This window comes from Saimiri boliviensis, chromosome 2, assembly GCF_048565385.1.
Source record: "Saimiri boliviensis isolate mSaiBol1 chromosome 2, mSaiBol1.pri, whole genome shotgun sequence".
In the NCBI taxonomy this organism is placed as follows: Eukaryota; Metazoa; Chordata; class Mammalia; order Primates; family Cebidae; genus Saimiri; species Saimiri boliviensis.
Genome location: NC_133450.1, coordinates 235,905,639 through 235,916,485, shown reverse-complemented (window position 1 = coordinate 235,916,485; position 10,847 = coordinate 235,905,639). Strand labels below are relative to the sequence as shown.

The 10,847-nt window shown below is 46.2% G+C and overlaps 1 pseudogene; it reads right to left on the bottom strand.

Moving 5' to 3' along the window:
- Positions 1-334: 334 nt before the first annotated feature.
- Positions 335-807, bottom strand: LOC141583151 (transcription factor BTF3 pseudogene; annotated as a pseudogene).
- Between the last annotated feature and the right edge of the window lie 10,040 nt (positions 808-10,847).

Below are 10,847 nucleotides of genomic sequence, written 5' to 3'. Positions count from 1 at the left end.
TGTTGGAATCAGCAGACAAGAGCATTAGTTATTATAATTGTATTTCTTTCTTTCCTTTTTTTTTTTTTTTTTTTTTTACTAGGCAAAGAACTTTATTAACCTTGGTTTCAAACTTGATTCCCAGGCTTTTTCGGCTTAATTAGCTGCAAAGAATGAATTGTGTATAAGCAAAAAACTGAAAAGAGCTGCAGTGGCCAAGGGGCTTGGGCTTAAAAATATTAGGGATCTAGATTTTATCAGATCCATAAACAAAAATTTCTTAAAAAACAGTCATAATATAAAATAGCAGCTCCCAGTAACTTCTTCAGGTTTTATCTTCAGAAACGGACTCAATTCAGTTTGCCTCATTCTTGGAAGTCTCATCCGAATTCTCCACAAGAGCTGGAACTTCATCATCATCCTCCTCTCCAGTAGCAAGTCGTGCTTTGGACGCAGCTTCAGCCAGTCTCCGTAAACTAGTCAGACTGTCTGCCCCGAGCTGGTTTAGGATGCTGGGTGGCACTTCTGTCTGCTGCTTTGTCTCAGCATGGCCTGTAACGGTGAAAGTGTTCACTGCCAGAGATGCCTGCACTTCAGGGTTGTTAAAGTGGATCACTGTTCCTTGGTGTGTAAACATATTCACCTCTTCAATACCAGAGATATTGTTTACTCCTAACTTCTTTAAGGAGAACAGAAGTTTTTTTTATTATCTGCTATGGCTGTTCTAGGAAACACCTTCTTCTTTCTGCGAGCAGTTCCTTTCCCGCCAATGCACACGTGTGCCTGCAGTGTGGCGAGATTTTCCTGGTTCATGATTGTTTCTTTCATCTTGTCGGAGCGGATAAGGGGTCGCACGAGGGACTAGGGTTGGTGCTCAAGGGGTCTCGGGTGGACCAGCTGAGATTAGGCACACACACGCGGGGACGCAAGATCTATAATTGTATTTCTTATGATCAGAAAGCTAGAGGAAGAAGGACTAAAAAGGAAAAAAGACTAACATTTGGGTTAAAAAAAAAAACAACCTAAAAACCATCACTGGGCTAAAGGACAACTATACATGACTTCCACTCCTGTGATGTTGTGGGGAGGGATGGACAGAAGAGCTGAACAAATTATGATTGAAAAACATCCGAATTTAATGAAGAGTATAAATCTACCACTCCACAAAACTCAATAAACCCCGAACACAAGAAAAATGAAGAAAATGAGTCAAGGCACATCATAATCTAATCTTAAAAGCAGACAGAGAAGCAATACAAAGGAAAGGTGCAGAACCAGAGCAGGTTTCTCACTGCGAAGGATACAAGAGAGAACATGGAGGAGCTGCCCCTGCAAAGCGCACAGCAAAACCCAAACCATCAACCTAGAATTCCATGCCCAGAGAAAATACCCTTCAAAACGGAAGGTGAAATATACACGTTATCAGACATACAAAAGCAAGACAGTTCTGACCAGCAGCATGGCACTGCCAAAAACGGTAAAAAAAAAAAAAAAAAAGTCTTTAAGGCAGAAGGAAAATGATCCCAGGTGGGAAACTGGATGTAGGAACCGAAGAGTAAGAGAACTTTATAGCAATTCTAAGACTTTTTTCCTTTGATTTAAATTTCCTTAAAAGTAATTGTATAAACAAAAATTGCAGGGCGATGTGGGATTTATAATGTATATATAAGTAAAATGTGTGACAAATATAGCATGAAGTCATGGATGAGAGAAACAGAAGTATACTATCTCATGCTTCCTACAGAATACATGCAGTGGTATAATGTCACTTGAAGAAAGACTAATAGGTTAAAGACAGATACTATAAACTCCACAGCAATCACTTAAACGATAACAACAACAACAACGGCAACAACAAAATTAAGCTGAAAAAGGAGGGAATCCATCTAATTATCCAGAAGACAACAAAAAGTGAAAATGGAAATAAAGAGCTTGGGACAAATAGAAAGCAAATGGTACACAATAGATTTAAACCTAATCACGGCAATAACCCCATTAAGTGCACATGACCTAAGCTATCTAATGAAAAGACAGATCCTATTCCACGTGGGTGAAGTGCTAGCAAGAGCAATCAGGCGCGAGAAAGAAATGGCATCCAAGTAGGAAAAAAAGAAGTTAAACGATGTCTCTTCATGGATTAGATAATTCTATACCTAGAAAACCCTAGACTCCACCAAAAGGCTACTAAAGCTGATAAATGACTTAAGCAAAGTTTTAGGATACAAAACCAATGTACAAAAATCAATAGCATTTCTATAAACCAATAACATTCAAGCTGAGAGCCAAATGCAATCCCATTTACAATAGGCACACACAGAAAATACTGAAAAAAGCATCTAACCAAGAAGGTGAAAGAGCTCTGCAAGGAGAACTACAAAACACTGAAGAAAGAAACTACAGTGATACAAACAAGTGGGAAAATAGTCCATGCTCATGCTTGTGGATTGGAAGAATTAATATCATTTAAATGGCCACACTGCCCAAAGCAATCTACAGATTCAATGCTATTCCTATCAAACTGGACCCCTATATAAAATATACAAAGTTAACTTTCACCGTATACAAAAATTAACTCCATATGGATTAAAGATTTGGATGTAAGATCTCAAACTATAAAAATCCTAGAAGAAAATCTAAAAATACCCTTCTTAACCTAGGGAATACTGTCTGACAAAGAATTTATGGTTAAGTCCCCAAAAGCAATGGCAAGAGAACCAAAAACTGACAAAGGGGACGTAATCAAACTAAAGAGCTTCTGCTCAGCAAAAAAAATTATCTGCTGGGTGTGGTGGCTCATGCCTGTAACCCCAGCACTTTGGGAGGCTCTGGCAGGTGGTTCACCTGAGGTCAGGAGTTCAAGACTGGCCTGGTCAACATGGTGAAACCCCGTCTCTACCAAAAATACAAAACAATTAGCTGGGTGTGGTGGTGGGCTCCTGTAATCCCAGCTACTCAGGAGGCTGAGGTAGGAGAATCACTTGAACCCAGGAGGCAGAGGTTGCAGTGAGCCAAGACCATGTACTGCACTCCAGCCTGGGTGACAGTGAGAGACTCTGTCTCCAAAAAAAAAAAAAAAAAAGATATCTTCAACAGAGTAAACAGACAACAGGATGGGAGTAAAAATTCCCGAACTATTCATCCAACAAAGGTCTAATATCCAGAATCTATGAGGAACTTAATTCCACAAGCAAAATCCAAATAACTTCATTTAAAAATGGACAGACGTTAACAAACACTTCTCAAAAGAAGACATAAGAGTGGCCAAGAAACGTATGAAAAAATGCTCCACATCACTAATCATCAGAGAAATGAAAATCAAAACCACAATCAGATACCACCTCATGCCAGTCAGAATGGCTATTACTAAAAAGTCAAAAGATCACAGATGCCGGGGAGGCTGCAGTGTGCAAGGCATTTGTATACACTGTTGGAAGGAATGTAAAGTAGTTCAGTCACTGTGGAGAGAAGTTTGGAGATTTCTCCCCAAAGAAAATGGAGCTACCATTTGGCCCAGCAATCCCATTACTGGATATATATCCAAAAGAAAATAAATCATTCTACCAAAAAGACACATGTGTTTGCATGTTCATCTCAGCACTATTCACAGTAGGAAAGACGTGGAATCAACACAGGTGCTCATCAATGGTGGACTGGATAAATAAAATGTGGCATGTATACACCATGGAATACTATGCAGTCATGACACAGAACACAATCATGTCCTTTGCTGCAACATAGATGCAGCTGGAGGCCATTATCCTAAGCAAATTAACACGGAAACAGAAAACCAAATATTGCATGTTCTCACTTATAAGCAGAAGCTAAACATTGGGTACTGGTGGTCATAAAGACAGCAACAATAGACACTGGGGAATCATAGAGGGTGGGAGGGGGGCAAGGAATGAAAAACCAACTATTGGGTACTATGTTCAGTATCTTGGTGATGGTGTCATTCATACCCCAAACCTCAGCATCATGAAATATACCTGGGTAACAAACCTGTACATGTATCCCTGAATCTAAAATCAAAGAGAAAAAAAAATGAGAAAAGGTAACTTCTACCTCCTGGGTCCAAGAGATTCTCCTGCTTCTGCCTCCTGAGTAGCTGGTATTACAGGCTCCTGCCACCACATCCCAGCTATTTTTTTTGTATTTTTAGTAGAGACTGGGTTTCACTATGTTGGCCAGGCTGATCTTGAACTCCTGACCTTGTGATCCCCCTGCCTCGGTCTCTCAAAGTGCTGGGATTACAGGTGTGAGTCATCACACCCAGTGAACACATTCTTTTCAAGTTCATATAGAAAATTTATCAAGCCAGATTATAGTTCTGACCATATAATAAGTATCAATACATTTAAAAGGATTCGAACCATAAAATGTTATTTAACCACAATGGGATTAAATGAGAAAACAATAATGAGAGATCTCTGGGAAATCTCCAAATATTTAGGACAAGATGTGGCACATTCAGGGCGATTGATTGTAGACAAAACCTCTAAATATTTGGAAATGAACACTTCTATATACCTCATGGATTGAAGAAGAAATCAAAAGGGAAATTAGAAATCATTTTGGACTGAATGAAAAGAAATATCAACATTTGTGGCATACTGCTAAAACAGTGCTGACAGAGAAATCGTATCACTAAACATGCATATTAGAAAACAAAGGTTTCAAATGGATGATCTCAGTTTTCACATTTAAAAAAAACAGAAGCGAAAGAACAAAAGAGACCCCAAATAAGCAGAAGAAAGGAAATAATAAAGATCATAGCAGGGATCAATGAAACAGGAAAATGATCATAGAGACAATCAATTTTTTGAGATGGGGTCTTTCTTGGTTTCCTAGACTAGATTTGAACTCCTGGGCTCAAGCCATCCTCCTGCTTCAGCCTCCGGTACGTCTGGGACTACAGGTGCACCCCTTCATGCCCAGCTAGAAGCTGATTCTTTGAAGTGAGAAGTAAAATTGATAAACCCCTAGTCAGATTGACCATGAAAAAAAGTCACCAATTATCACACCAAGAAGGACAGAGATGACATCACTACAGATTGTACAGATGTTAAAAGGGCACCAACAAAATATGATGAAAAATTTATGTCACTAAACCTCACAACCTAGAACAAGGGACAAATTCCTAAAGGACATAAATGACCAATTCTTACTGAAGAGGAAATAGAAAAACCTTTCCATAAAGAAAACTCCAGGCCCAGGTGGCTTCACTGGGGAATTCCATCAAATACCTAAAGGTTTTTATTTTAAATTATGATTCTTATTAGGTTTATTTAGCTCTTGATTATTATTTTCATTATCCTTTTTAATTTTGAAGTTGTATTGCCCATCGTGACTACCAGGTACTGTGCCTTCCTTTCACAGTCTGTCCCTTTCGGAACCCCAGGGCGGCTTCAGCTCTTCACTGCTGCGTGACAGTCATCCCCATGCCCACAGCTGTGATTTGCTCATGACCTCTGCCAGCTCTGGGCTCGGCTGGGCAGCTCCCTCTTAGAGTCCCTCCTGCGGCAGCCATCGATATGGCCAAGTCATCTCCAGGCTTCTTTACATTCTCGTCTGGTGGTCGAAGCTGGCTTTCAGCTGGGATTCGAGCTGAGCCACCGGCCAGAACTTGTGGCCTGGGCTTCCTCAGGATGTGGCAGCTGGATCCTAGGCAAGATCCTGAGAGAGCCAGGATGTCTCCTTTACGACCTGGGATCGGAGAGCGGGTGGCATCACTCTCACTGCATTCTCAGATGCTGGTCTCACCTTTAAGGGGAGAGGAACTTTGCTCTGTCTTTTGTTGGAAACCATGTAGATAAATTCTAAATGTGTTTTAAAGTGACCGTGACATCCCTTAGGGTCTCCCATGGCTGCTGTAACAAAGAATCTCAAACTGGGAATGAAGAGCAGTGAGCCAAGAGGGGCCTGGTAGCTGGGCACCTGCATAGGCTCGCCTGAATTGCTGGTCTCAGAGCTGTGAGGTGAGAAACAAACTCCGTTGTCTTCAAGCGAGTGTCAAGTCAGCTTGTTCCAGCAGAAAACCCTTTCCTCGCACGGATGCAGACAGCTGACTGGCATGGCGCAGTTGTTTGATGAAGGAAGTTTTTTTCATGTCTTCGCTATGTGTTCTGAAGGGTACTTCTACCTTTAAGAATTTAAGATTTTGAAGTATTGCCAATATTTTGGAGTATCTGGCAATACTCCAATGAGATTAAGAGGGTGGACCCAAGAGTCAAAATACCAGGGTTCTGTCCTGACTCACTCGCTGGGACCTTGGGCAAATTACCTAACTTCTGAGAACCTCAGTTTCCCCATTAGCCGAAATGGTAATAATAGGAGTGCGGCCACATAAGAAGGCTGTCGTCAAAATTCAATGAGAGTATGGAAGTGAAGTGTTTGCACAGCGCTTGATACAGAAGCGCTCAGTTGATGTGATTTTTATTATTGAATATTTTAATGTTTTCAATGGCACTCAGAAATGAAACAGCCTCACAAAGGGGCCTTTTCAACTCAGGGGGACCTTTGTTCTGGAAGGGATGCAGGTGAATGATCACAAACCTTTTAATGGTTCAAGGAAGGAGTCACGTGATGTCACTTTTCAGTAGTTAGTCCAGTAGCATGTATCCTGTATGTGATTTACAGTTTTTGAACTCAGCCACAGCTGGGTGCTCCTCATGGGACAGCTGACAACCTGAGGGGTCCAGGTGCCCCCTGCCAAGGAGGTGGGGCCAAATCCCCCTGATCTGGCCACAAACCGTAGACTGACCAGGAGGTGGGGTCCCTGGCTGGTGGCTATTTCTGGCCCCTAAGGGGTAAGATGGCCTTGGTGGTAGGGTGGTGGGGAGTGAATGAAGGGCAGGTAGATGCTGGAGTCAGGTGTGTGTGGTTCACGAATGGTGAAAACTGTTTTGCAGCTTCTGGAATGTTTCCAAGTTGTTATAAAGATGATCTAGAATGTGCACTTTAAAATCGATCTCTTATCTTTTCTGTAGTTCCCAGAAATATAGGCCGTTACGTCTCTGTGCCTCCTAAATCCTGCTTGGGTGGGTACTGTACCATTGCCAGAGAGGCTCTGTCTGCTAGCTTGGACTGGATCCTCTGATCCACCGAAGATGGACTGGTAGCTGAGTGGAAGGTGCTGGCCACAGAGGCCTCTGCACGGGTTGGGGTGAGCCCTCCCACTCCTTCTTTATTTCTTTTATCTGCCTTGTTGCAAACAGATGGGCATGGCCGGTCCAAGTAAGTCTGTGGGCATTGGGGTAGAAATTGGTGCTTCCAATGTGCTTCTGGAATTTTGAGTTAATGCTACTGTTTGAAATTGTGTATGTGTATATTCAAAATCATGGGAGACTCCCTTAAAATATCATAGCTCTTGAGTTACAAGACTTCTTACGTGAGCCACATGATTTCAGGGTGGGGAGACCCCTTGTCCCCAGTTGAAACCTTCTGGTATTTAAGAAACCATCGAGAAGGTGCCAGACTGCACTCTGTCTTTTGCATCCATGAAGCCTGAAGCCTGCAAAATGTGCCCCCCTCTCACTGCCCGTGTTAGTTGAGCCCAGGAGTGATTACGAGCCGCGGGCAGGGGCTGCACTGGGCAGCAGCTGGCCTCGAAATGACCCTGGCAGCTGCCACAAAAGCAGCCTGCCAGGGGTCATCACATTATTTATGCTTAGTTTGGCCCAATTTCCAGTAATAAAAGTTCCATCAGAGCGTGTGCCCGGACATGCTGGGGGTGACATCTGTGTCCCCGGGGGGCTGGGGCGGAGCTGGCTCTGCTCCTGGCTCTGACTCCAGCACAAGCCCCTGCCACAGACCCAGCTTGTCCTTAGGTCCGGCTGCGGTGTGGGCTAGCTGAGCCCATCTGCTCAGCTGAGCTCAGTTATCCTGACACCAGAGGGAAGCCTCTGCCCCTGCAGGCCTCCCCCAGAGAGTGAAGGGCCCTACCGGTGGGGATGGGCAGGGTGAGGGAAGGAAGTGACGCCGGGGACCTGGTATCTAGACACCTGGCTGCATGGCCCCCATTCCAGCAAGGCTAGGGTTTCAGCCAGTGGTTCTAGAAGCGCCTCTAAGGTTTCATTTTCTCTTGTTGTTGTTGTTTTTGGAGAACTCTCTCCTTCCCCAATCACAGTTAGAAGGCCCCTTTCTCTGGGAGCCATCAGGGTGGCCTTGTTTCTTTGCTTCCATGGCACCCTATGGGTCTCCCATCTGGCCCTGCGTGTCTGTCCCTCGCAGCGGGTCGGTGAGAACAGGGCCCTGGTCAGCTGTGCAGCAGACCCAGCAGCTGGCAGCATGGGCACAGGCTTGTTGGTTCACATTTGTTCCTTAAGCTTTTCTTCCTCCTTTGAGATCCTGCCTTCACATCTCCCTAGGTCCACCTCCAGGCCGCCCATCTTCGCCTCTTCATTCTCCGCGTCCCACACCCCCTGGGTAAGCTCTGCTTTCTGTTCTCATTCTGGGGGACGCCTATGCTGATGCCATCCTTCCACTGTCCCGCCCTGGCCAAGAGACACAGAGACTGCTTCCCTGCACGACATGGCGGCCCCGATGCTCCACGTGCATGACAGCGTTCAGACTCAAGGATGGAAGACCTCACCCTGCTCCATGACAGAAGGCAGACAGTCACCAAATAATAAAAGCATGGCTATAGGACAATACTAGGTGCATGTGAGAGTCCTGGAAACTGGGAGAGGGAGTCTTCCTGCTGGAGTGTGGAAGGAGGGGGTGTCAGGCAGAGAAGCTTCACTGCCCAGGCAGGAGTGCAGTTGGGTCATGAAACAGCAGAATTGTACCAAGGGAGGACTGGGGTGGTGGGGGCAGGTGTCACAGCTGGTGTCCTGTTACCCACTGCAGTGGGCCTCCAGCTGGAGCCTGTATCAGATGCCCTTGCAGAGTTTCCAGAACACAGATCACTGGGTCCCAGGGTTCGGGTGGTCGAGTGGGGCTAAGAATGTGCATTTCTAGGGAGTTCCCAGGTGAGGGGACCATACTGTTCTATGTGAACTCAACCCTTATGCAGTGCTAGAGCCGGGAGCTACTTGGGAGCTGGTCCCCAACTGCACTCCACAGCATCCTCCCTTTATGGTCGCCAACAAAGGGTTTTGTGGTCAAATGTTCGATACCTGTGGCGTGTCCAAACTCTTGGAGATCCTTGGATATGATGGAAGCCTTGGTAAGTCCTGCGGTCATGAATTAGACTTTGTTCAATCCAGCATTGTCCAGATCTATTTAAAAAGGAAACGCTCTTCGGCTTCATCCCTTCTGCCCTGGCGTGAGGCTCTGCCAGGCTTCAGCTGGAGAAGCTGCTGCACCCCTGCGTCTGCCCTCCGCCCCCGTGTGGTTGCTGCAGCCTGCAGGAGAGGCCAGCCTTCCTCACTCTTGCATTCCCACCCCAGGCTTTGTGAGCTTGTGTTTGCATGAACTGTGGGCCGTCCCCTGCCCAATGCCTTAGGCATCTTCCAGACTCTTCCCCACTCCCTTCTGTGGCTTTGTCTCTGGGGCTCTGGGACACTCCTATCCAGGGTACACACGAAGAGGGAGAACACCTGATGGATGGCAGGGTTGGGAGATGCCCCACCAGACGATGGGCTTCCAGAGGTCAGAACCCAGTGCACTGCTCGATCTCCAGCCCCAGCTCATTGTCTTGCACACAGTAGGTGCTCAGCGAATCCTTGTGGCAGAGGTTGAACTGCATTGACTCGGCCTGTCCTTCTTTTTCATGAATACACGAGAGCTGGCCCTTAGTGAAAACCAGCGAGGACTGCTCAGGGACACACAGTGCTCCTGCGATGTGTGCAGAGCTGAGCTGGGGCAGACGCTCTCAGATATCAAGTCTTCTAGGAGCCCAGTACTCTTACGTTGTGGAAGCAGGGGAGAGCTGTGGCCTTGGACGCTGGGACCTTAGGAGGGGCCGAGGCCATGCAGGAGCTGCCATTCAGTGGACATTGAACTTCTTCAGAGGCTGGCTCTCAGCAGGCTCCTGGACACACGGATCTCTGCAGACTCTCCGAGCTTCTGGGTTATGAGGGGTGGGTCCCAGATGACGCTGCATTCTGGAGGGCAACTGTGTCTCTGTACTGCCGGCCAGCGGGGCGTGGAGCAGACCAGTGGCCAGCTCCCAACACTGGACACGCTATGCTGTGACGGCCGGAGGGGCCCAGGTCTCCCAGCAGACTGCCACACTCTGCGTTGCAACAGCAGCACACAACCATCACCAGCAGGGGAATAGGTCACGGGACTGGCCCCGCGCCCCAGAGGGGATGGAGATTGGTGGCAGGTGGAGCATCACTGTTTCCTTCCAGGGTGGCTTGGAGGGAGGAGAGGCTTCTGCCTGGGGCCTTTGGTCTTGCCTGCTGTCCAGAACCTGCGGCCAGAGTGACCACTTCTCCCCTGCCAGAGTTTGTGGGTGAAATGATGAAGTCCAGGCCTCTCGTCACTAAAGAGCTCAGTGCAAAGTGCTGGGTGAAAAATTCAGTTTACATTTCAAGGAATCCCTAGATGATGTGACCTATTTCTGTGGAATTTTGAGAAGAGGCTTCATCTGGGATGGTCTACATATATTAATAGTTTGGGAATTGGCACCTTTGGTCATGTCTGTGTAAGAGTTACCTGCTGAGCAGTGTCCTAACGACGCTGAGACCACTTTACCAGCGCCGGTCCCCCGTGCCACCAGGTGCTGGAGGGAGAGTACCCATCCGGGAGGGCAGTGAGTCTCTGCACGTCGCTCCATATTGGTTACAGAGGGAAGTGTCCATACACATTTTCTGACATAAACGGAGTGAGGAAGTCTCGTCACACCGCATATTTATGACATATGCTGGGGAAAATAGTCTATCTCCTTCCCTGCTAGAATTCATTCTGCTTACCCACTCTGT